The sequence below is a fragment of the Bombus impatiens genome, unplaced genomic scaffold (assembly GCF_000188095.3).
Source record: "Bombus impatiens unplaced genomic scaffold, BIMP_2.2 scf_0739, whole genome shotgun sequence".
Classification (NCBI taxonomy): Eukaryota; Metazoa; Arthropoda; class Insecta; order Hymenoptera; family Apidae; genus Bombus; species Bombus impatiens.
Genome location: NT_177158.1, coordinates 310,497 through 337,867, shown reverse-complemented (window position 1 = coordinate 337,867; position 27,371 = coordinate 310,497). Strand labels below are relative to the sequence as shown.

Here is a 27,371-nt window from a genome sequence, read left to right as displayed (position 1 = left end):
AGCAATATCTTTCCATCAAATTCGGCGGTTGAAACGGCGTTGGGCCGTTCTTCCGGAAAGACTTACAACATGGAAACCAGCCGTTTTTATTTCCACCGGTGAAAAAGATACTAGCCGATTCCGAGTTATTTGCCGAAAAACCGTTTTAACGTATCTAACCGCGAAACTATCTCGGTTTCTCCTTGAATTTTCGACCGCTGCTACACAAGGGATCCATCCCTTCCAGCGATCGTAGTACGAGGAAGCGATTGCTCCGTTTTTTTTTTTAAAAAAATTTTTTTTTTTTTTTTTTTTTTTTTTTTTTTTTTTTTTAGTTTAGAGAAATGTAAAAGGAGAAGGTTGTGGTGAAATAATTTTCTCCTTCTTTTCCTTCATTACATCTGTTTCTAGAGAAAAAAAGAACGACTATGAACTCCCTTTTATCTTCATTTGACTTCCTTTCGCGTATAATTATATTGTTGAGCAAAAAATTTAATATCTTTTCATTTAGATAAAAATTTTATTTAAAAAATCGCAATTTGAAACAGAAGCACGTTTGCAATAAGATTTCATGTTATTTCTCTAGCAAAGATTAAAATGCGTTTATTATAGCTTTTACAGACAGATCTGAATCGGTGAAAACTATCCTACAAACTGCGTTGTCAAATTTTCAGAATAGTAAACATCGAATATAACTTTTTTTTCAGCTTGAGGATTCTGAAATTATCACTAAAAAATCTTTACGAAATAGTTATACTTCACAGAATCTTCTTATTCGAACGAACGGAAAAATTTCATATCATACTTTTTATTTATTTTTCCATATAGAATCTCCTCTTGCCGATGATATTACTCCTTCTGCCTTACACAGTATATAACTCATATCAAACTTTTTAATGAGATTTGGATCAGAAGATTGAGATTACGTATTTGAGTCACACGTACTTAAAATTCTCATCTTGTACCAGAACAAAACTCTGATCAATTAATCTTTTGTCTGTAAAACTAAATCACATGTTACGTATGAGCTGTGTTACGTGTTCTGATACGTATGAGCGGAAATGTGTAAGTGGTTATACAATAATTAATCTTCATTCAAATTTAAGAACGTCTTGCCATCCGTTGTGTACTCCCTTCATGGATTTCGTACATGATAAATAATTTTATGCAATAATTAATCTTCGTTCGCCTTGAAGAACATCGTGCCAAGCCTTCATACATACATACGTCATACGTCTACATACGTCTGTTTATTTCACACGCTACAAAAGTATCCCACGTTCTGAGTACAGTTTTTAGCACATCGTGACAAAACTTTACGAAGAACGATAGCCGAGAACATCGTAGCTTTTAGCGGTTAAGATCCATTCGAATTATTTTGCAAATCTCATTCGTGGTGGAACAGCGCCGGTTTTTATGGCCATTACGCGTGGTCGAGGAAAGTTATTGCTCGTTGCGGGTAGTTTACTAGCTCTAATGCTCCCACAGAAACCGTATATATTTCTACGTAGCGACGATGTCGGTAATGTTTCACTCGGGCCATATAGAAGTTCGATCGTCACTGTTTTGGGAGAACAAACATTTTTGACCGGGCACGCGTACAACTGCAGCATGTCGTTCGCTTCTGCTAGCGAAAATCTATTCGAGGAAATGGCGAAAATTGGTTATGATTCAATTGGAAGAATCGGCAAGCGTTTAATCATCGCCCGATAGACGCGTCAAACGATTTCGAAGATTTATAGTGGCTATATTTAATACAGTGGCAATATTTTTTGAGTGGAAGATTTATTTTTGGAAAACAGGGCCTAATGCTATATAAACGTTGACGGGAACGATGCTAACAGGAATAAACGTCTTCAGAGTTTATAATATGCAATTAATTAATAACAGAAGTTAATTGTTATGCTGGTACTCGAAAGTTACATTTGAAATATTTCAATGAAATAAAGCTTCAATTAGGGGTGATGATTTGGTTAACTTTGTTCATTGATATAAATGAAATTGTTGCAATGAAAAATCGAGGATATTATTTCTCTTTAAGAGACTTTATTTTTTAATTATTTATATAATTAATTATTAGCGGGCGATATTTACACACGATGTTATTCTAAGCATCAAAGCAATGAGAAAGGTTCATGCACAAAAACTTATTTTTTAAATTGCAAACAATTTAGTTCTACGTTGGAAATACATTGATATCTGCGTACAATGCAATGAATAAGCTGACAAATTTTCTTCTATATTTCTACTATCATTCGACAATATCTATAGGGTGTTCCAGAGTATTTATAACGTTGATTCTAGACATCAAAACGTGGAAAAAGTTCATGTTTTAATTCGTAAAATCGACTTATAAAATTTCACTTGTTTCTTTGACAAAATCGCTGCTACTATGCAAGAAAATTTATTAACATTAGCAACTTATACGCTGGAATTTTCGGCGTATAAAATATCGCTAATAGTGTTAGTTCAATTGAGCGAAAGGGTCCTACGCATGTACGAATAAATGGAACACTCACGAATAAACTATATTTTATTTTATTATCCTCTCGTGCTTTTTGATTTGATCATTTGTAGCTATTGCTTTTTCTATATTATAACACGCGTTATATAACGAATAAAATAAATAATTCGTGACGTCTTGAAAATAATTGGTTTCTCTTTTGTTTGTGTGTTTTACATACATATATTGCAGTTACATGACAATAAACTGCTTTTCCAAATAAAGAAGTATTACAAACAAGCGAACAATTTTAACATGCAAATTAATGTCATCTTCGAAATATTCTATCATTTGGGAAAATTGTTTATCAATATCAATTTATTACAATAATATTTGTCGCCAGTGTTTAAGGTCAGCTCGTAAAAGGAAACTTGTAATAGCTTATACGAGAGCTGTGTCAGGTTGAGTAAAGTAGAATATTTAGTACAGAACTACATTATATTCTGTTCAGAGTACACATAAGTCGTGTACAGCGTATGAATCCAAATTCGAGTAGGCGAAAGCGAGATTCGACGAGTGAACAGAGAACAGTTGAGGTGACCAATTAAGATGACGTACAATGGAACTACATAAGTTGTTGTACGTGTACTGGTTGGATTATATGGTGCAACGGCGTTCGTGGCAACGACACAAAGTGGAGGGTGCAAATCGCAAATTACTAGCTACCCTATTGCAAATTTATTCGACCACGTATTTTATTTCGAGACATTGCAATTCCTATCATTTATTTAATCCGCTGTATTCATTTTGCTGAACAATTTTTACAATTCTACACAACATACAACAGAGAAGAGAGAACGCAAAAAGAATAGTAAAGATTTAATACAGGTTTTTTTAAATACAAGTCTATCTATATTTGCTTAGATGTTGTATTATTCGAATGCTAGAATAATAAATTGTAACAGAATCAGAGTGTTCTGTTGTAAATTTAAAGCCTTGTAAAAAATTTAATTTCAATATACCTGATAGAAAAAGAAGGTTTAAAAACAATTTCCGATATCAAATTGTATTTTAACTAAAAAATTTAACTAAATCAATTTCAATTTTAATATGTATAACTGAGATGATACACAGACTCGTTTTTAAATATTACACGACAAAAGGACGAATCTACAAACATTTGAAATAAAACAATTCGTTTCAATGAACAATCCCATATGCTCCATACATTCGTAGGCAACAATTTCATCAAAGCAGTCGACAATTACAACTTTCTAATTACAATTACCATTATCATGCGGACCGAGTCTGGATCAAATGTAGTAATTAGACTGGTACACTCGAAGCTTGTTCAGTGAAGCTATTTGACTTGAGAGTCTCGTTGACTCGGGGGTGTGTCGAGCGAATTTCCCTTATTGACATTAGAAGTGCGGTAAGCCGATGTTTATTGTATTTCGATGATGACACGGATTCATTCGGCGTGATATCTCCGGTAGAAAAGCTACACAGGAAATAGTCTATCGATATTGGCGACGGAACGGTTGGCAGGTCGCGAAACAGCCACGCGAATAGGACGCGCGCTGACTACTTTCTGCATCGTCGATTTCAACCGAACGATTTCTCAATAGGAGAAGAAAAGCCTTTGAAACATCTACAGTGGCCCGTTTCTATCCTTTGACTGTCTAATACTTTCGATATTCCACGAATGAAGATTGTATCGGCAGCTGGTCGCCCGTTCACTCGGACAAGTGCAATTTCTTCTTTTCTCCCGCGTGTTTGTTAAAATCTAGTTATGTGGTATTTCTTTATTTCTGGCAGTTAATTAAAGTTTTCACGTTTTATAGTAGTTGAGCGAAGTTTTAATTAATAGTCTTTTGTGTGTGATAGTGAAAATATTTGTTACCCCTGTGAAAACTGGAAAAATAGAAGTAGAGAGATATTATTAATAATTAGAAATATCAGCGAATTACGGATCGTCTTGTATTTATGCGAAATTTGATTATTCAAAGATACACAGAATGCATACAATTAATAAGTAAAAATTTCGTATTGTTACTACACTTTTTATTCCAGAGAATTTGTTAGTATATCGTATGCGTTTGACGATGATCTTACGTAAATTTACGTAGACTTACTAAAACTTTCTATGTTGAAGGAACAAACCTTCAAACTATCTGTCGTTTCATACAACATAATCGATAAACAAAAAATACACAGTACTAATGAAATGGAAGTATTTTGTCATATAGCCCCGTCTGCATGCACATTAAAATTATTTTCAGCTTAGACAAAGTAAGATCACGCGTCACGTAGCGGTGTATGGGATAAATATGTATATTTTTATATTTAGATGTTCATTATAGGACGCTTGGGAGCACAAGATGAATAAACATAAGTTTCACTATTATTTCATTTCTTAGGTTCTCGGTATTTTAGATTAACTTCCGTAAAAGAAAGCATTTTTATGCATATGCATAATAATGCATCAGCGACTATTTCAAGTATCAAAGAATACCTTCAATTTTTTTCTTTATTAGAAACAATAGAAAGAATTTATAAAACAATAATGTACAGTATATAAATAAAAATACAAACAAGACATTGTTATTACAAAGGTGTGAATGTAATAAATATGTACCCGTACAGTCTAAATTTTATCATGAAAACATTCACAATAATGAAACATTCCGAATTTCTTTCCTTTTCTTTTATTCTTAATAAATAAATACAAAATAAATCTAAAATATAACACACCAATCCATAATATATGGATTCTATCATGGTCTATCTTTTTTACTGGAAAATATAAAATCGTGTATATTAAAGATGCACTAAGATGGATCAAAAGTGAACCCTTCTAATTTTTCCTTTCTTTCTTTTTCTTCTGTAAATTTGTATATCATTAGACATCCAAAAATATTCCTTTGTGCGAAATTATATCAATAAGAGAACCACAAGCATCTTTTTTTTTTAATACAAACGTGTTCGAAGAAAAAAGTAGATAAATAAACGAAAAAAAATGAATACATCGTGTACAAATGAATTAGCTTCGTTGGGATTTCATATAAAAATCGTTATCTCACAGTGAGAATTAACAACCCACGATGATAAGTGATAATTATGGGTCTTTAGTCAGTCCATTCTAATTTGTGACATAGCTGGCTCGAAGCTTTCATTTATTACACAGGATGAGAACGAAATATACGAGCTTCTCATTGCGTAAAATTAGCGAATCGCATCAACCCTAGTCGGACGAATTGCGCGTTTCTTTTATCTCGCTTCCCTTTGATTACATTGCGACGGATTAGTTTAACATAATCCGGCTTCGCATAAAATTACCCGTCCGCCGTGTTTTTATTTCATGCTTTGTTGCTTTCAATGCTTCTTACTGTGTACTGGTTGAAACAGGTAATAGCATACCAAGTGTTCACTTTATTATTCAATTAAGACTTTAATTCGATTAAGAACGCATGTCACAAACATAAGAATTCCTATCGTTACTGAAAGACGCATTTTGACTGAAAGACGATTTTGTTTCCTTCAGAATGTCGGGGTATCCAATTTTCACGCGTGAAAGACTCTAACTTTCCTAAGAAAATATTTAAGGTTTCGTCTGAGTTCAGTAACTCACAATGCAATCTTGCTTTGTACTGTTTCACGCTCGTTGAAATAAACACGGTATGTATCTTTCTAGAGACACATTAAAACGCGAGCACAGTCAATGCTGCTGTTTAAAATGAAACAGCTTGTTTCTCTTTATTGCGTCAATCTTGAGGAAATCTGGCTTTTAAAACCCGCTACCGTCTTAAACCTTAATCGCTTCTCCTAATGCTACTCATTAAATATTGTAGATAGAAAATAAATTTGCTGTCAAAATTTTGAAAATTGTAAGTTAATAACGTTTCCATATATGGAGCGAACTGTTTATAATTCACGCATAACTTAATTTATAATAACACAGGATTAACTAGCAACGTAGTGCACATTCAAATTGCTTCCTTGACTTATCGTGTTCTTTGCATGTGCATAGTTTTCTTCCCATGTAGTCATATGCTTTCGTATGCAACGGAAGATAAATTATGTATAAGAAAACACGAAATGAAACTCGAACGTTCGTAATTTACACTAAACTTATTTGCAACCATACATGCATTAATTATACATTCTTGAGGCTGACTGATAGAGGAACGAGTGGATGAATTTGCAATAGAAAAATATATTGAAATAAGTACAGGTATACTTACAAGTATAGTGTATGCTGATCCAGATCCTCACTCTTTCACTGTTACAATACAATAGAATATGATAGTGAGCACGTTCGTACATTTATAGCAAAGGATATTACCAAAAAAGTTAACCTTGGTATGTAGCTCTAGCTGAAGGTTACAAGGAACAGCAATAGAAATCTATCTGTAACCCAAAACAAAATTTATATTCAAGAGCACAGTAATATGTTTTGTTGTGCTCTCCTCGTTCGTAAATTTTTTTTCTCCACTAAATTCTTTTTTCTTCGTAACAATGGTGTCCAGGTCACAGGTATACAAAAGGAAAGGTGTAGAGTTTTTCTTGAAGTAACTACTTGAACATACATAGATTAAGATAAATTGAAAAATTATCGATACGTTCGAATGATCCAAGCTCGCACGTTACAGTCGACCAATGGAACGAATCATTTTTCTATCGTTTCTTAAAAATTCAATCAGAAAATTGTAAACTAGAGACCTCGTCTTTACTATTTTATGTCCTTTTATGGTTGCGAGCAAATTACCGGTTGATTCTTGAAAGCGTTTCACGGTGATTTTAAGCACGTGGTCTTAAGTGGACGTAAATAAACGACAATCGAATTACTGCGGACTAATCTCTCGTAATACGAAGTATTTCCGTTCCCTGTATCGAAATTCTTGGTACAAGTTCTATCGAAGTTGAGAAAGAAAACGACTCTGCAACTAATTGCCGCGTCCATCGATTGGAAGCTTGTCTGAACGGAAAATAATTTATCGTTTCTTCTGTGCAATTTATTTGCCTATATAATGTACTTTTTCATAGTTTGACGAGAAATGTTCGCCGCTAGTTTATGTAGCTGGTGTAAATATCGTGAGGTAAACGTGTTTTATCATCTATCTTTCTTTCTATGAAACTGGATGTTTTATGATGAGTAATAGTTTGAAACTTAGAAAGCGCGTGTAAAATATGTTTTTGTAAGATAAAAAATTCTATCGAAAACATGTACATACTTGATGATATACGATGATGTTTTGCGAGAGGACAATGCCCTTTTTCAGAGAGGTTTTATGGAGAACTTTAAAGCTCGCAAAGTTTTTAGAATATTTCAGTTTAGGTCAGTCTCGCTGGTAATTAACATCATCCTAGACTGTCGTAAAATTTGATGTAAATATCCACTAATCATTTTTCCAAGGAAAACGTAGCTTTTGTGCGGCAACTTTTTCCTTTGTTGCATAATTAAAAGACCAGCGACGTGATTGGAATGTTCCATGTCCTGCTAGAAAGAAACGAATTTCCAAGGAAGTCTTGGGAAGAAATTTTCAGAGACACGAAACGTTTGGGATCAGTTACCGAGGATATTGAATATTTCAGAAGATAAGATATTTAAAACCTCCTTATAATACGCACAAAATGAACATGTTCGCATTTAAAGATGCACATACTTCCTTAATGTAGTGACACATTCTAATATTATGATACATAAACTTTAACCATGTCTTACTCTGCTTTAGTAACCAAAAATTCACTACAGTTTTTTATCTGCAACGTTTTATGTTGAAAATTTATTCATATATATTATAAAATTCGTTCGTGTATTATGTTTTAGTGTGTTACACGTGTATAAATAGAAAATACACGAAAATCAAGCAACCGTTAACTCAGATAAACGAGATTTATTTTACGCGAATGGATATTACTACAGCCGATATGTTACATTAATATCATAGGTTTGTCATCATTCGGTGTTGTGGAAATGTTTCTTCGTCAAAGTAAATAAAATAAATAAATCAGACACAGGAAATTTGTTTCGGGCGAATGCAGACTATAATAATCGATACTTTAAGGTAACGCCATGAGTTCATCAAAACTTTCGGCGACACTGAAATTATTATTCAAATCATTAAAAATAGTCTTAGTTCACGTGTGATTCGAAGCACGATTCTCTATTTTTAAAACGTTTTCCTTATCAACACGTACGTGTAATTTGAACTTTGCATTTCAGTGCAAATTAGTTGCAGTTTTCTACATTTCGGATAAAAGTGTAATATTGTTGCACGTTACTCTTGAAATACGTTATCAAGCGTATATTTCACAAATATTCGGGGGAAGTTATCACGGCGCGTTGTTGCTCTCATAAACTTAAAGCGTAACGATCACGACGATGATAATAAATTGCCGTTGTTAACTGCATCGCGAGGAAGATTTAAAAGGATGATGCACGTGAAGCAGCATTAGAGATACGGACCTGGTCATTAGGAATGCGATTTATGTTCCACCAGATATGCGGCGGCGTCCCGGACAAACCGATTATCAGAGCGAAAACGACGATTGCATCAATCAGTAGAACACGATTTATTGATAATAAATTGAATCTGTTAACCGGAGAGATATCTAGCCGAACACGGTCATGGTAGTAATCCTGTCATTTTCAACGTCTTCATTCAACTATGAAACATGCAATATACTCTGAATGTAATGGAAGACGTTAAAAGTAAAAAAAGAAATATCAGCATATTATAGAAGATTAATTATATAACTAATAAAAAAATACATGTATTGTTATTATAATATCTCTGATCAGTCGATTTCGAAAGAATATTCGTGTTCGAAATATTCTTGTAACGAGCCATCTTTGGTTAACTGGTTGGATTTCGACGATGTTACATTATTCACGAGTTAGTTCCGAAAAAATATTTCTGACTGAATATTTCTCGCAATTGGGTTTGTGTCCAACAATCTCTTCCCAATTGTAACTCTACCGTTTAAGTTACAGGCGCATGAATACTTGATCACGGAACAAAGACGTCAGAGCAAAACATAACCACTTTGGAAGTACAAATAGAATCCTTTTATTGAATATTACCGTATTTAAATCGGGAAAGAAGAAATCGGTGGATAATTTAGTCGAGCAAAGCAACGACTAATTTTGGTGTCCTAGTTTTTCACACAGTTCAGTTTATCGACGAGAAGAAAATTGTCGCTGATAGGTCAAGGGTGTAATTACATAATTATAATATTTGTTTGCAATACAAACACGTGTCTTATCGATTTCTTAATTCGTTTACTCATTATGATGATATTAAATATATCAGTAGATAGTATACACTTCTTGATTCAAATTGTTTATCGAATCGATATGTTAACTGTTTATTAAATCAGTCGATATGTTAAAGATTTATCAAATATTTATTAATACGATTGTATAAAATACGTACTGTGAAATATATCAAGCAATATACGTCAAGCTTTAGTCGAGTTCAATTGTAGGCCAGCAGAAATAGATGATAATTAAATACTTGATAAATTAGATTTCGGAAGTACCTATGTTACCAAAGTTTGATCAATAGAACGTCGAACACTTTCAACAGCTGCAACTTATCTCGCACGAGTTTCTAAATCTACGTTGATTGAGAATACTTACAATTCAAGATCTTATTTCCACTCTCTAACTTTCCTACCTTTCCTAGAATTTTACGACGTGATAACACAATGCCAATAGCTTGGCAACTATCTTCTTCGATATAGCTATAAAAGGATATGAGATTCAGCGAGAGGATAAGCCAAAAAATAAAATTAGAGAAATTATTGATCCCTTTCCGTGTTTCAAAATTTCTACCTTAAAATCACAGAAAAAAACATGATAAGTGCATTTTTATTAATTCTACTTTAATGTCTAAAAATATAAAATAATTACAAATGTGAAACTCTCTTTCGATCCAGCTGAATTTTTTAATTTAGACAAATAATATCTTAATATCTTCAAATGTGCTAAACTCGTTCTCCCGTAGAAAATTTGATTTATCGTATTCTTTCCTTGTACACTTTTCGATCGATATAAATGCTAAACGTCGATATTTTCTGCTGTATAATGTAATTTTCTTCACGTGTATGTCTTCTTATAGTAATACTTAATAAACGTAAGTAGTTGAATCACAGCCACAACAGCTGGAAAATGTTTCTATATAAGTTTGATGATATGGAACATGACAAGAACATATGAATATATACATACATAACATATACGTCATGCTTCACACATGTGAATGACTATGACTTGTATTCTTCCTGTATGGTCTTCACATTGAAAGTAAATTGTTTGAGAAAAACCATCATAGCAAAAGATAATAAAGAATACTACGCGTGCGTTGAGAAATTGATGTTATACCAAAGTTTGACATTTCGATACCAAATGTTTAACCTACCGATTTCTTTCATTAAATTCTATTAAAAACTCTGAATTCTTTCAGTACGAGAGAAATAGTAATAAGCAAATAGAAACGAATTAAACGCGTTATTTAAAGCACATGATTTCTCTTAGACCGCTGTGTAAAGCTTCTACGAAAAAAATCAAGATCTCCTTAATTTGCTACGCATTCTCGTGTTAAATTAATGAAGAAATTAATCGGAGAGAGAGCACGTGGTTCCGCGTTACTGTGCATTACGAGCTTAATTACGCAACGCACTCACCTTGCACTAGCAAATTGAAATAAATTAAACCTGCAGGAGTTTGTTTGACAAAGGACTTGTTTCCACATTCTGCTTTACTTTTAATTTGTCCAACTCAAATATGACTTCTTCTTCTGTCTACGTATAATTTTTGTTATAAAGTGAATAGTACAATAATAATATTGCGAGACACGTGATTCTTTACAGTTTTAAATGGTAAACGACGCATATATCAGAAAAATCCAAAAAATTATTTCTTTGTTGCAAAAACGCATAAATTTTTCATTGAGTTAATTTAAGTAATTTAATGTTATTTTCATATTTATCGTTAATTTGGATTGTGACGTAAGTACAATAGGAAATTTATAATAATGGCAATATTCGGTTTAAAATCGAAGCACGTCTGATAAAGACTGGACGATTCTACTGTGGCCGGCCTATATGATATTTGTACCGATCTGCAATATTGTTTTATTCCATTTACATTTTCATATATACATGTTATATTATATATTATATATCATACAAGAAAATATGTATATATCGTTTAATTTGATTTTGAAATTATTGTAGTTTCTGATATTTTTGTGACAGCAAAGAAAGAAGTTCGAATGTATGGCAACGTATGAATACACGCGTCAGCGAAAATCTTAAATTACAGTTAGATCTAGTATAAAGATTCCTACATACATATACAATTGTGAATTTTCAGCTACAATAGATAGATACGTAATTACGGACATCTATATAATGGTTCAATATTTGGGGATACCTAAAATGAGATATTTTATGAAACAATATAATCCTAGCGAAATTATATGACTAAATGTGAAACAATGCAGTGATCAACGAACCTATTAATTTCTATTATCGGAAATGGTTAATAATAATTGATATGAAACGCTATAAATTTAAATTACTATCATATGAATTACGTTATATTGTAAGTGAGACATTTTAATGAACAATGAAGCAAGAATTCAGCTATGGAAACTAAACTTAATATTAATCGTAAGGAGCTTGCCAAAAAATATCTTTTTATTCCTATTAATTCCACTAATCTTTTAAAGTATCACTTACATAAGCGGGTCAAGAATTTCTTTGAAATTTTAAAAATATATACATGACGTAGAATGGTAGAAGCGTAAATATTTTGCCATTCGTTTTTTGCGTTTATTCTTTAAAACAATTTTCTGCTGTCGATATCTTCCGCTTTTGTTCTTCATCTCCGTAGTGTAAAGTTAACGGAATGTAAACTTGTTCAAAACGAGACGAAATTGCACCACGTGACATGATCGACGGGAGTGTTCGACCTGGAAGTGACAGCGAGTGTATCATGAAATGACAAGTATAGTCTATTGTATATCTAAAGCAATCGCGTGTCGAGAGGATCAGCTAAAGCGATATAATAGAACGTATTAAATTTACCAGAATTATTAACTTTAATATTTAGTGGATGTATATTTTTCTAAAGATGAGATTCTTAGATTATGCCTGAATTTATTCAACGTATTTCATCAAATGTTATTTCTCGTTTACGCTGCCATGTATTCAAGCGTAAGAGTGAACTCGTGTTCCGAAGTAGTGGAATAACAAAATTAAACTAATAAAATAGTAAAATAACATGAATTAAACTGGCATCTATCAGAAATGGCTCTGGTACAATTAATACCGTCTGAACCTTGAAAAACAAGGTTGAATATACATATTTATTTTCAAAGTTTCCTGGCAAATATATCCCCGAAATTGTTATTTTCTATATTGACATAGATAAATGTCAAAGGTGAATAGAAATGCTTCTGAATTCGAATGCAGACTTGAAATGCATCCAACATGTTACGTAAACTCTATGAAATGCTATTGTTTGTCTCCATTTCTGCGTCTCGTTCCTTAGCAGTCTATGAGAGGGAGTCTAATGCCTTCCGCTTCAAATGATGCTGATTGAAACTACCAACGTTTTCTGAAAATAACTCCACCTCTCTTACATTGTACCTTTGGCCTGCTCTTCTTTAGAGAACGAACGAACGATACTCCCCTTAATGCCCAAGCATGAATAGAAGTTTGGCAATGACGTGAAATTTCCTGTGAAACCTGAAATCCTCAGCTCCTACAGTCTACATCGATTCTCAAAATTTGCTATCCAATGTTTCGAACTGATATTTATTTTGTTAATTGGTAAGAGCGTTCGTGGTTTTGTAATTTTATTAGTTTCTTTAAAGCAGCCAGTTTCATTAACTTCGATCGTTGTGGTTTGAACGAGTATTTATTTCTTCATTAATTTTCGCAATAAGGCAAAATGTTTTGAATAAAAACGAATGTTTTTTTAGTTTAAAAATAAATTGCAAGAACCTAATAGTAGTTGTAATTAAAAGTTTCTCTAAAGTGAAAATGTTATAGAAAATGACGGTTACACGATAATTACGAATCCTGATGGACATTAAATGGAAAATATTCATCATGAGATAGAATGAGCTTAATTTCATTTTGTTCAGGACTTTGGTGATTGTTTCATGTAAATGATATGAAATATTATCATAAGAATTACGAAATACTATCGCAGATGGTATTAATGGCACATTTTCCCACCATTTACTATGCATACAGATAGATTCGCGTGCAAATATGACTCTTTCAATCACGCAATTCAGCTCTTCGCATTATGCGACTAATTAATCATTCGTCATTTGATTGATTATACAAACACGTAAATACGGATCATCGAATAATCGAAGGTACAGGAATCAGAACAAACTTTCTTCCCACTAATATCTTCTGGGTCAATATATTTGTGGTTAGAGTCTTTTCTCTCATCTCTTAGAGATATCAGTTTTTGCATTCGTGCAATCAGGCTCTTAATTTCATAAAACATTTTCGTATTAAAGAAACACGATTACAGATATTAAGATCACCGATTGTCTTGTATCGTTATTATCGATTACGGTAGAACACCGTGTATCTGAATTCTATTCATTAGTACGAAATTTTAGTTAGTGTCCGATTAACTAAACTCCTGCCAATTGAATCCACTTATCTGAACACGAATTCCTATTATTTGAATGAGAAATCATAGATAGCAGAGAGAATCGGTGAACTCCTATTATTATATGTATGAACTCCAGTTCCACGAACTGTTTGTTCCTCGACGAGTTCACACAAATGGAGTTCCACTGATATCTATTACGCTATCTCTATCATCCCTATTTAAAAGTGAGTAGAAAATTAATAAATAAATCAATAATGTTATACAGAATATTTACATGTTAGGTTTTGTTTTATCTAAGACTTCGTAAACCTGTCCAAATCTATAATAATAGTATTATTCGATTTTAAAGGCGAAGCACGTCTGGCACACTGTACGACTTTACCGTGGCTGGTCTATATGAGATTTTTATCGATCTACAATATTATTTTTCCATTTATTTTCCCATACGTACATATATTGTATACACTATCTGGTATATATATATATACCACAAAGAAGAACATCAAACTAAAACTGGTACTATGATATAAACCGCAATTTGGAAATATTTTTCCAGTTTATATCTTCTCTACTCTTCTTAGTCCGAAAAAAAAAAACAATATACTGTACAAAAAGTACCACTTATATACCAACTAATCCAGAGATTCCTCAAATGCAACGATTGGTACGTCGAGAAGAGCAAGCTACGCATTAAAAAATCGTGTCACGTGCGAAGATCGCGAGAGCGAATTCGAATTGCTCCAAAATAACGCGAGATGGAACAGCGTCAGATGTGAAATCATCTGCGGACGTTTGAGAATGAATTAGACGTTTCACGGTGGTTACCTATTTGACTCGCGCATCCTTCAAAACGCTGCTTCAAAAGCAGCGGATTTCCACTCGAATACGATGCCCACGGCTGAGATATTCGCATTTCAGGAAACCGTGAAACCGTCGACTCTTCAGCCTGGTAATATTTGAAAAGATAGCTTTTACTTGACAAAACACGAGTACATATTTATCGTATATACCATGTGTTCTGCATGCGCGACATCCCGAGGCTGTTACGAATTTCCTGTTCAATGTTACACAGTGGGTGGCTCCTTTACCGGCTCAGCATTTTCCAGTTGGAAGACGCAAAGCGATTTCTAGTGTAGCTCCCGCCGGCGAAGGGCTCCTGTTGCAACCGTTGCGATTCTCTTCCATCCAAGCGATTGGCTCTGTTTAGTCAGAGATGTTCGGTTTAATGATGTATAATTCCGCATAGTTCGTACTCGCGCATTGACGCTTACTGCAACATATCTCGAATTGACTTTCTTCACGCGGGATGTCGAGTTAGAGAATTTCTTCCCAGAAAATGTCTCACAATGTGATTTTAACAAGATTGGATTAGTAAGTTTCATTGCATTTTCTGCGAAATGATAGGATAGAGTTAAAGTCCATTTTTAACATCGAATGAGTCATTGAACATAGTAGTGTCGCATTAAACATAGTAACATAGTAACATAGAAGACATGGATAACATAGAGAAAGTAACTTTATTCCGTGTGAAATTCAAATGAATCATTCTCAGATAACTTCGTATTTGAGTTAATTAAATTATTCAAACGAAATAACAAATAATCTCAAAAAGATAATGTATATTACCCAAATAATTATTTTTTAAATATATCGTTTGGATAGTAATCTGCAGAATTTTTGTAATCGATGCTTTATATCTCCTTTCTTTATTCCATCGTAATGTACTAAATACATATATGTAATATACAGTATATATAGATAATAGAACATCGATAATACAACGATATAAGAGAGAGAGATTAAATTTTTCTAAATCCAGTTGTTGTAAGAAAGGAAGGAAATACTATCGAAGGGGATGTTAAATGTTCCAGGTCGTTCAATTGACCTTTCTCGATTTCGTTCTACTTTACTACATTCTCGATTCGTTTATCGTACACTAAACACACTCTAACCGTATATCATGTATTGTATGTGTGCATCGAATATCTTTTCTATCACAGTTCTTTTCTGTTCATGACGTTCTTATACAAATTGACGTTTTATCAATACTCGCATCTTAAAGGAATTGTTTAGAAACTGCGTGCATAAACTCTCACAGAATATTAAGTGCAAACCGTGCAATATTCGTTTTTCTTAAAAATGACAAGTACATGTCGAATTGCTTTTAAATATTTTCAAGCAACATTTATAACTCTATTTTTTTTTTTTTTTTTATCAAACACTCGTTAGCCCCTTGATTTAGATCGATATTGTAACATGCTAAACAGCCTTCGCTTGACCCTTTCATATTGAGAATTAAATAGAAACGAGTCGTATTATGGAAATTGACCAATTCATATGCAAGACATCCTTGTTATTGTTTGAAGATGGAAATTTTGCTTTCCTTTTGATATAGGTATAGTTTATTTCTCATTTTAATATTATGCTCTGATTGTACTGACTAACAAACTAATATCGTTGAGAATTCTGATTGTCAATTCGATAATTATTCTTCTTAATACATTAAACGAGATGAAATTACATAGATAGACTACATTATTCCTTTATTTTATCTTTTATTATCATCCATATTTTTAAATTAATTTATTTTATAATAAATTTATCAAACTGACACTACGTTAACAGACCAACCCCAATATACATTCAAGTATAAAATTGTTCGTGTCTTTCACAAATGCTGAAGCAATCTGCAAGACATTTTGCTTTCGTAGATTCATCTTAACATGTCAAATTTATACGGAGGATCGATGAGGGTCAAATGTTTGAATTATTGAATATATAAGATAATCGTAGGTTGGATAATAAATTTGTACAGGATTCTGAATGTATATGAAAAATGAATCAAAAATAGAAAATAAAATTTCTGTAGAAAGAGCTTATTAATCAAACATAATTTTAGTCAATGACAATTGATTACTATATTTAATATCTGGAGAATTTAATAATATATTAAGATACGATAATTTTATTCGTTCGGTAGATAAAAATATAACAGCAAAGATAAAAAGGTTAGAGTATACTTTGCGAAATATCGTGCAGCTAAAATTGAAGCGGCTAGATACAGCCATGAATGTAATTTCGTGAATTATTTACATGTATAGGTGTACCAACTTGAAGAGAAGCTTTCAAGTAACGGTTCACTTTTTTCTTCGGATCCGGGGTAATGCTTGCAAAACAGAAGCCACTTTAAGACAGCAGGGTGATAATCGAGAATGGTAAGTTGATGTTTTATACTGCATAGTAAAGCGAGGCTACCAAGGTACGAGGAATGAGGTACCGAGACCATGCTACGAGGAAGGAAATCTTTTTTTCCACCAACTTCCTTTATGTTCGAAAATAAGAACAGTTCTTTATAAGCATAGCTTCCTCGAAAAACGTAAATTTAAATCGTTGGATAAAGTAAATTGTCCAGAATCATAATGTAAAGAAAGAGGGGGTAGAAATGTATATAGAAATTCAAAACGTACGAATGTTCTGAAATGTATCGACTAATGGATTTTTGACACAAGAATAGATGGTATCGACGGCTTTTATACATTAATGCAACATGAAACAGGAGATTAAAAATAAAAAAATGAATGTAGTCACGAAGCAACTTTCGAGTAACAACATGTATGAATAAAAGCAACAACATGTATAAATAAAATGTTGACTTTAGAGCGTGAATTAAATTAAGAATAGTGCTTTTTCTAATTAATTTCTAACTAATACTTATTATATACTAATAACATTTTATGATATATTAACGCATGACATAAACAAATCGTATTGTTATTTATGGCGAAACGAAACATAACGGAGAATTGACGAGGAATAATCATCAAAGAGAAATTCATTCGAATAAATCTGATTTTTAAACGTAACTGAATCCTTTGTCTGTCCTCGTGACGATACGTACACCTTTATTTGAATTTGCTGTTTCCAACAATTGCGGTTTCATATTCGAGCTCATATTATTTCATAAACAACTTGATGCATATGTTTTACTTGCAACACAAATATTCGACTGTTTTATCAAATGAAACATTTACTCAACAGTCAAATATATTAAATATTATTCGAATATTTTACTGCAATAAAAGTTAAATAAAATATATTTTAGTACAATTTTATTTTCACGTGAAATTATGCGAGCTAGAATATTTTATTAAAATCAAATGACAGAAAATTTGTTTAATACTTACTATTAAATCAGATACGCCGACGCGTGTAATTTTTATTATCATATGTAATAATACATATGTCTAATATACATGTATAATAGTACTTATCGAAAATTTATTAAAATAAAAAGAAGAATCATTTTCATTCGCCTCGAAAGTGAGCAAAATATTCAGTAAAAAAATTTCATTATAAGAAGGGGAATTTTAATAAAATTTAATTAAATTCCTTACACTTTTAATTTTTCTTTTGATATTATTTTAAATTTCGGCCTGAGAGGTGTGAACAAATCATATATTTTATGGAAGTTAAGCTTAGATAGTTTCTTTATTCATCCAATTGGATGATCCAACGAAAATTGAACCGAAACCAAATAACTAATTCCTCTTACATTTTATTAAATACACAGCATACGATACATTTAATGAGATATATATAGGAATAGCTATACACATATATACTGTCTTTTGTTATCAATTTATTAACATGCTTGATTATTGATTATGAAAAGTGATAAGATTTAATTGGCATTCCTATGCTAATTAAGTATATCGATGAGGATAAACTTGCAGCGTGTGAATTGTAGTAATTTACAATATTTCTAGTCTATTGAAGTGAAATCTTCTTTTTTCACATATTTCTAATTCGCATATTTCCATAGAAAATAAAAGATATCGACAAATCACCGAGCTACCAGAATTTGGTTCACAGTTACAAATTCAGTAGCAATGGTCGAATAGCATCAGCAAATCCACGAAACGCTTGAAAGTCAATGTTCAAATTGTAATTTGTATAACACTATCCGCCTATCGAGATCAGATCGGTGACAAAATTACCACTCTATTCCAGTTTAACGTGCAAACGCTTCGTATCGATGTGAAAACGTTATATGCAAACGATCCCCCTGCGTTGATTTGCATAACTGATTTAAAAAACAGCGAACAGTAAAGGAAAAGAAGAAAGAAGAAACAATACAAAACGATCGTATTCAGATGAGAGCACACGTAAAATTGGATTTCTCGTACAACTCAATTTGACCCTTCCAGCAATTTCATCATATAAGCGGGAATCTTGAAAGAAATTTTTGTCAGACCTCCGTCGATTTCTTCCCCCCCTTTTTTTTCTTTTTTTCTTTTTCTTCCAAAAACCTGCAAGAGCTTGAGGAACACTCGAGGTCGTGCATCTATGAAAAATTTATCGCGCGTAAATTATGCAAAATTGCTGTACGTTAAAATTCTCGATACAGACCAACTTTACGATACGAACGTGACTTTTAACGTGACGTGTAAATGCTTTGTCACTTTCGAATCTTCAGGATGTGACTATGAGAAATATTTCACCTATTTCGAAGGAATTTATATAATTTTAACGCGGTAGAAAAAAAATTGTTTAATTGTGAGTTTGAGAACTTTTGGTTCTCGTTACAAATTGATATGCTCTACGAATTCATCGGATGCATACATCGAGCGAGGATTGTTGACTGTATGTCTACATTCGTTATACTGCCAGTTTGTGTATACGCATGTGAAAACCAGGAAATCGCCCAAAAAAATCTTCGTTAATGACCTCTCGTCCCTTTGCACACGACTGTTGGAAAATATTTTACGAGGTAAAATTAGAGTTCAAATGTAGCTTTGGATTAGTTCTGCACGATGAAACTAAAATTCAAACGTGAAATGGCTTGTTTTTGCTTTACTTCGGTTTACTTTTCTACGCAAAATCCTTCGCCTTTGCTCTACGTATGTAGATACTCTGAATTTTTATTTTTTCGCTTTTCGGGCATTGGAATTGTTTTAATTTTCTTACGTAAAAGTCCCGGATTTTAAGGTCACAACAATTAAATTTGCAACTTATTGTATTGTACGAATGGGTACGTAATTAAAAAGATTGTTTAAATTCACTACGACGAAGCAGTATTGCACGACCTTTGAACTAATATTATATTAGTTGATAAATACTTAATAAATTTCAGAACATTGTCTATTGCTCGCTGCTATGTGGGACAGCGTTCTGTGAATATGTTGCGACAAACATTCATCGCATTGCGTAATAATAACATTATAATAATAACAACAAGTTGTCTCAGTAACTATGATACAATTTACAAAAGGGTGATTCTAGTTGTAAGTGAAGAAACAAGTCAAAAATACAACACAAAAATTTGTACATATGACACTTAGTTTTTGAGAAAATCAAGTTTGGAATTTATTAAGTATATGCGAATTTGGTTGGGTATGAGTAGACACTCAGTAACAGAGAATAAATTATAAGTCATAGACTCTCCTTTTAGAATTTTAGAATTTTACGTCAACTAGGGTAATCGAATAATTTGTAATTTCTAGAGATAATATATTATTTTTTATAAAATTGTTATGATATTTATGCGGTGTAAATCACTGTGGATTAAAACGAATACCGCAGGCTAGAATTTTAATATTCAAAAAAGGAGGAAATGCGAACATAAGAAAAAATAGGAAAGGAAAATACAACGAAGCTACTGAAATCTCATGCAAATACATATAATGTTCACTTTACGTAAACTGACCGCCGGATAAAATTAATTTACGTTACAATGCCGTATCTTGGAAAGTGTTCAGATTCTCAAATAATTGCGGCTCATGGAGTGCTTAAAGAAGATGATTCTTTTCACTATCGCTACGTACTTAAGTATATAGCAGAATAACCTAATTAAAATTCAACAAAGGCTATATTAATATTATCAACACTCTCGTTTTCTTGAATGAATTTTAAATATGTTGTTAGTTCATTGAATTAAATGCACGTTCTTCCCATATACTTTTCGCATGGTTCTCCTAACTTTTTGCCTGTTTAATGTAGGCACTATAGTTCGGAAACAATATTTGGAAACGAAATGAAATACGTCTGAAAGATCGTAAAACTGATAATCAGTTTACGAAGTCTTGTACGTAACGTGTATTTGTCTCGCAGAATGTAAAGATTGATATGCTATCCTATAAGGATCCTTAAGATAGTTGTTAATAAATTCATAAAGAGCGAAGTAAATGTTAATGATCTTGTATTTAATATATAATGAAAGCTTTATTTTATAAGTCCATAAACGACGAAGAAAGTGTTAGAATCTTTATAAGTATTAATACAATATAGAGAATACCGAAAGCAGAATAAGAAATATATGTAAGAATCAATTATTCGTTAAGCTGATGTTTATTAAATTAATATTTCGTTTGATGAATAAATTTTCTACTGAGGCAAATTTAAAAAATCTAGAATTGTTGTTTGTACTTTTTATCTGTTCATCTGTGGTACAGTCATTTATCTTCTCCGATCATGTGAATCTATATGAAAACTATACAAATTCTATTCGAATTCTCTATATCTGCTATACTATTGTAAAATTTCGGTGCAGTGAATCGTATCGAAATTGATAGAAGTACGTCGTCTGTGTGTACGAATTTCAAACATTCTTCATTGAAGTATCTCGCTGGATGAATGACATTGTAGTACATCATTGAACATTCCCTGTCGGTTGGTCAAATGTGTACGCTGTCGTAAAGTAGGTTGCGGCTGCATACGTATAAACATCTCCAGCGCAAAATTAAATTCCGAATAACTAGAAAGCTAAGCTTCATTTGTGTGTATCAACTCTTCACATTGTCTTTACATCTATAATTGATCTTACAAGCAATTTCTATATAATATTTATAAATATCCTGTATATCGTGCGTCCATATACCGATCGATACTAATACAAATATTCTTTTGTATAGCTTTTCACTGTTGCGTGTTTACATACGTATTCTCGATCCAAGAAATAAGAATAAAAATGCTAAATATTTATTTCTGTCAGTCTTTAAGCAAATAATAGGCCAAAATAAAGTACTAGAGTTTTTAAAGCTGCCAAGTTTCATCCGTGTTATAGACTTTGCACGGTCCACTATTCTTAACAAAAGAGCAACTAGCACGAATAGACTACACCTTTCGGTCAATTATGCACGCTCAACACTCGAAAGCGCGTGTATATCTTGAAATCATGCTTGCATTATCTACATAACTCCCTTCAATACAGCTATCAATGCACAAGCACTACGATGTCAGTTTACAATGCAATCGAGCTAAATACGATTCCAAGCCAACCGAACACTACACCTACTGTATGCATAAAGAGTCACGAAAATTTGGAAAATAACGTCCTTTGTTATCCTAACGAGGAATACTATGTAATCGTGTTTCGATTTGAGATGTACGATCTTCTCACGCGAGTTATTTGTTTCGATCGTAAGATCGTATTATTGACGCGAACGAAAACAATAATCAAACACGTTTACGATAAAAATATGTATTAATCAGAAATTGTATATCAAAAGGTATTAGCTTTCCCATTTCTCATAAATAAAAGTATTTAATTAATGAGCAAATTTTTCCTCTTCCTTGACATATATTTTTTTAATTTAATAAATTCTTGAGAGGGTTAATCGTGACGGAAATCTTTCTCTTCTTCACGTTCCCGACCACAACATCCATGCCTCTCAAATAATGAATGCATGCATGCAGAATACAAAGCTGCTATAGTATAGTTTCACCCATGACCCGATTTTCGACAATTCTGTATCGATTTATTTGACCCTACTGCAACAAGACTGCAATTTCGACAGTTAGAAGAATTTAATACTTGCTCCTGCGAAAATCTATAACGAACATATAACTAAAATTCTAATAAAAGTCCTTTTATCTATATTAATTTGCAAAATCTAATATTTGTCTGATATAGACATCACGTAGACGTTAAAGTCACCAAAATTTTAGTTGATTATAGTTTAAGGAAGTATACGTGGTGTGAAGTTGAAACAGCGTCTCTAATATTCCGAAACAACTCAAACCGATAGTTTGAATAATACAAATCACGGCCGAATCGATTGTTTCCCACGGAACGTAATTATTATTTAACTAACAGGTTTCGATGTGTCTCAACCTGTTAATCATTCGTTAATCATGCAAGTACACTGAAACTTCTATCGTTAGCTACTTGATAATGAAAATTTAAAGTCACGTTAAGCCAGGATTATAGCTAACGAACAAGCACAAACAAACGTTGTTAGGATTTCTACTTAACGTTCTCATCAATCACTTTGATAATAAACGAGATACCACTTCGGTAATATCAAGATAGCAAGGATACGAGACTTGTTGAAGTTCAGGGGCGACAGTGTCACTTTTTCTAGTTCTACAAAATCGAAGCTTCTAACGATACTGAGGGTATTCAATTTGGAGTTCAGAATTGTTTACGTGCATTATCATCCGTCACTTAATTAATCAATCATTCAGTTGTATATTATCTACTTCGTATTAACATATCAGGACAAGCTAATAAATTTTGATATTGCAATTCGCTCACGTCGTTCAATTTTGAAGGCATGGAATGTTTTCTATTAAAGTTCAAATTTATCCACAAGTTTGTTGAAATTAAAGATTTTATCACGATATTACCTATCCTCGGATCCTTCCAATTATTGACCATTATCCTACGAAATCTTGAGTTTCGCGTTTATCGATACAACGCAGGAAGCATTATGGACATTACATATAATAGCGCGTCTAGTAACTTGCAGCGGAATGTCCACAACATAATTCGTATTGTCGCCTATTCAGCAATCGAAACTATATTTTCTCGATCCCAAGGGAAGAGCAAAAATTCTTAGATTAATTCAAACCGTTCGAAAATGCTGACTACGTGGCATAAAATTGTGGTATACGTTTTCTCATTTGCGATTACAGTCACAGGTGTCGGGTGGTTACGCATGGTCTAACCCAAATAACGCATTAGCGGAAATTACGCAAGCGGTATTGCAATCAACAAGCGTTTACTTTAACAGCCACTGGCTGGTAGAGGAACGGTTTAATGAGCTGCTTCAAATTACTAGAAAAATAGGGCACGATCACTCCTATCCGACAATTAATAAAAATCACATTTCGCTCTTGGCAATTACTGGCAATTGCTACAGGGCTGATAGTTTAATGTTATTAGGGGTCATAATAAACTTTTAAAACGCACATTAACCTCGACTAATTTTTTGGTAAATTCGGATCGTTTAGGAGTGGAGTAGATTAATACCGGTTAGAAGCAATGAAGTAGAGTATAATTAGACTGCGAAAATTTTTAAATTGATGAATTTATGAATCGATAGTAATTATAAGTGAAGAATAATGTGAATGATATGAAATATATAAAAAGTAATATCATTTATAGTCGTGTTCCTTTTATCTAATTTCAAAAATTCATGTAATCTAAGTATTTTTACCGAACAAACGATGCAATATGAAAATTACAAAATTTTTCACTTACGGAAGTCCTCATATTCTACGCAGGTTATATGGAATCATCTGCTAGACATTGTAACGCGCTTACCTTCTCCACGGGGAGGAAAACGAAAAGCAGAAAGAAAACAAGATAACAGATTTTATACATCTTTTATTTTTTTGAAAACGAAACGAGCTAAAGTATGTAAAAATATTATAACCAGGATATTTCTTAAGGATATCAATATTTTACAACGTCAAGAGTACTACAAGATCAATTTTTATCCGTCGAAACAATATTACACGCAACGCGATTTACTATTTGATCACGTACGTAAGTTCTTGTTGGCAACGATACAAGAAACCAGAAGGTAAACACAAGCGAAGACAATAAATTCTCTTATCCACATTTTCTACTAGGAAACTATACCAATTATTCGCTACATTTATCTATGAAACTCAAAGTTATCGTTCCCAACATAATATGCCGCGAATGGCAACTACAAAATCGTTGTTACGATCGCTTTGAACTAATTGAATTTTTTGTGGCCGCCTCAGGAACATAAAAAGGACAAAATTTAACGAAGATGGTTGACGAGAACGATCGTTAAGGGGTACTATCGCTACAAGCAAAACATTCTTAGTGGTAACGTTTTAATCCCCGCGAGACGATGCTGGCCGAGTTAAAAACCGAGATTTAAATCCGTTGCGCCTCGTTGTCACCAGTAAACTCTTCGTGAATCATTATAATCAGTTGTTCTGAATCATGAAAACCTATTGTTTACGCTTTCTGTTTGCTTGCAGGCGCCTGTCAAGTTTCAACGCAAATTATCCTTAACTCTCACGTAATCTCGCTCGAGCCTTCGCGTACCGCAAAACATGGCTGTTGTTGGTTCATTTTCACGAATGTGTCACGAAGTTCGTTCCGGAGGCATACTCTTTATAACGATTTCTACTATTCCACTGTTAGCAGAAAAGTCCGCAGTACAGTTCAAGGAACACTTTTGGTTTTGGAGCTATACTTCAAATACGAAGAGTGAACTGTAATTGTTAAAGGATCAAAAGTTTTCTTATGGTCGACAAAGTTTTTGTTTATCAAGCACCATGGTCCTCGAGTGGCTTAAAGTACGTTTCAGGAATGATACGGGTAAATGGTAAAAGGACAAATTTTTTATTGCTTTTGGAGAAAAAAAAGAAAACAGGAGAACGATATCGGTCTTTGTAAAGAAATAGCCCTTTGTACCTTTTTAAACCAGTTTCTAATAGATCTGAAAGGTATCGTTCGATTCTACTTTTCAGACGTAATAAAATTGAAAGATATCCCGATGATAAAGGCACAGAAAGACGAAGAATTCTATTCCTTCATAGATACCCAACAAGTACAAAATGCCAAAAGGAAAAATCTGGTACCACTAAAAGAACAGCGATCGATTAATACTCGCATGATTATCGACTAGCGTGTTCTCTGGCTTCTGTGTGATTTCGACAAGCGCACGAGACGGGGAAAAACCTGGCAATCCATTGTTTTTTCGAAGAGATAACATACCGTGGTGACAGCTGAGGCTGCTAGTGCGCATGGTTTCGCGAACAACTAGGTACGAGAGGTTGGTGTCGTTATCTGCGTTTCGAGGTTGTGAGCAACCGGCTCAGCAACATATAGAAATACCAGACGATTCGGTGCTGCGGTACTACCTCGGCACTGAGTACATTTCTCTGGCAGTTCCTTGGTATTTCACGCGTATCTCAGATAACTATAGCAATGTCACTTCCCAACGTTGCATGTAAATGTGGCTTCGTTGCAGCATATCCAATTACGTCGACGATTACTGTTCTCTTAACTACTACACGAGTAACGAAATCGAACCTTTTTCTCGTTCTTCTAGTGAGAGTATGAAGTTAAATAAAAATTTATTCTAAATAAAAATTGAAGTTCTTGCAGTATCTACGCTTGTAGACGTTGTGCTTATGACATATAACGCGCACTTAATTTGGAAAATTGATCTGTAGTCCTAAATTAAAAATAAACCAACTCTCAAATTATGATACATCAGTTTCTATTAAGAAGCAGCAAGTCACTTCAAACTTATAAATCCTAACTAATATTAGAAATTCTCTCAGTCGTAAATAAAAGAGTTGAAAAGCAGCCAGGAGAAGGAGCAGACAAATTCTTAACCTGAGAAATAAGGAGAAGTCACGTTCAGATCGTAAACCCCATTCACGCTAGGTATCTTAATAGAGAGTACATCGCGTATGAGAAAGTATGTACGGTTTCGAGGGAAAGAATATAATCAAGTTATGAAATTATTGAAACGTGAGCAATTAAACGTCATAGTAAAAAACAAGTTACGATCGTATTAAGTACGTGCTACGTATCAAATTACGAATTCCGCTAAGGACATTAGGAATTATTATTTCTATAACTACGATAAGAGTAACACATGGTACATTCAAAGTTCCTATAAACGCATAAAAATCCGCGGTTTTACCATGATCGATAATATTAAAGATAATGTTTAGAATAGCGAAGTAAACGGATCCAATACTATTTGATGTAACGTTATCGCAATATGACAAATATTGTTCTACTTGGGGAGCCTAGTTGACTCAATATAAAAGCTTTTTCTATCACTCATGTCGATTTTCGTGTTATCCGTATCATGGAAGGAAGAACTGGGTAACGGATCGGACTATGTGCCAATACTCCGCTTCGTAGCATACAACGGCGGCTTTTACCCGACATACGATGGCCATGTGCAATTTGCAGTACAAGTTATATTTCTGTGTATCCTCTTCCGTTTTCTGTTCAATGAGAAACGAGTACATCAGGCTACAAAGTAAGATAAGATATAAAAAAACTTC

At 33.1% G+C, this 27,371-nt stretch overlaps 1 protein-coding gene across 4 annotated transcripts in view; it reads left to right on the top strand.

The window, feature by feature from the left end:
• LOC100745754 (tyramine receptor 1) overlaps positions 1–27,371 on the top strand; it is a 101,142-nt gene that overhangs the window by 33,804 nt on the left and 39,967 nt on the right. For 2 of the 4 annotated variants that reach the window (XM_012390229.3, XM_033322967.1), the window contains exon 2: positions 17,177–17,290. The exons of the other annotated variants lie outside the window; for them this stretch is intronic. The gene's annotated coding sequence lies outside the window, so the exon portion shown is untranslated. The remainder of the gene's footprint in view (positions 1–17,176; positions 17,291–27,371) is intronic. 4 annotated transcript variants of the gene reach the window in all.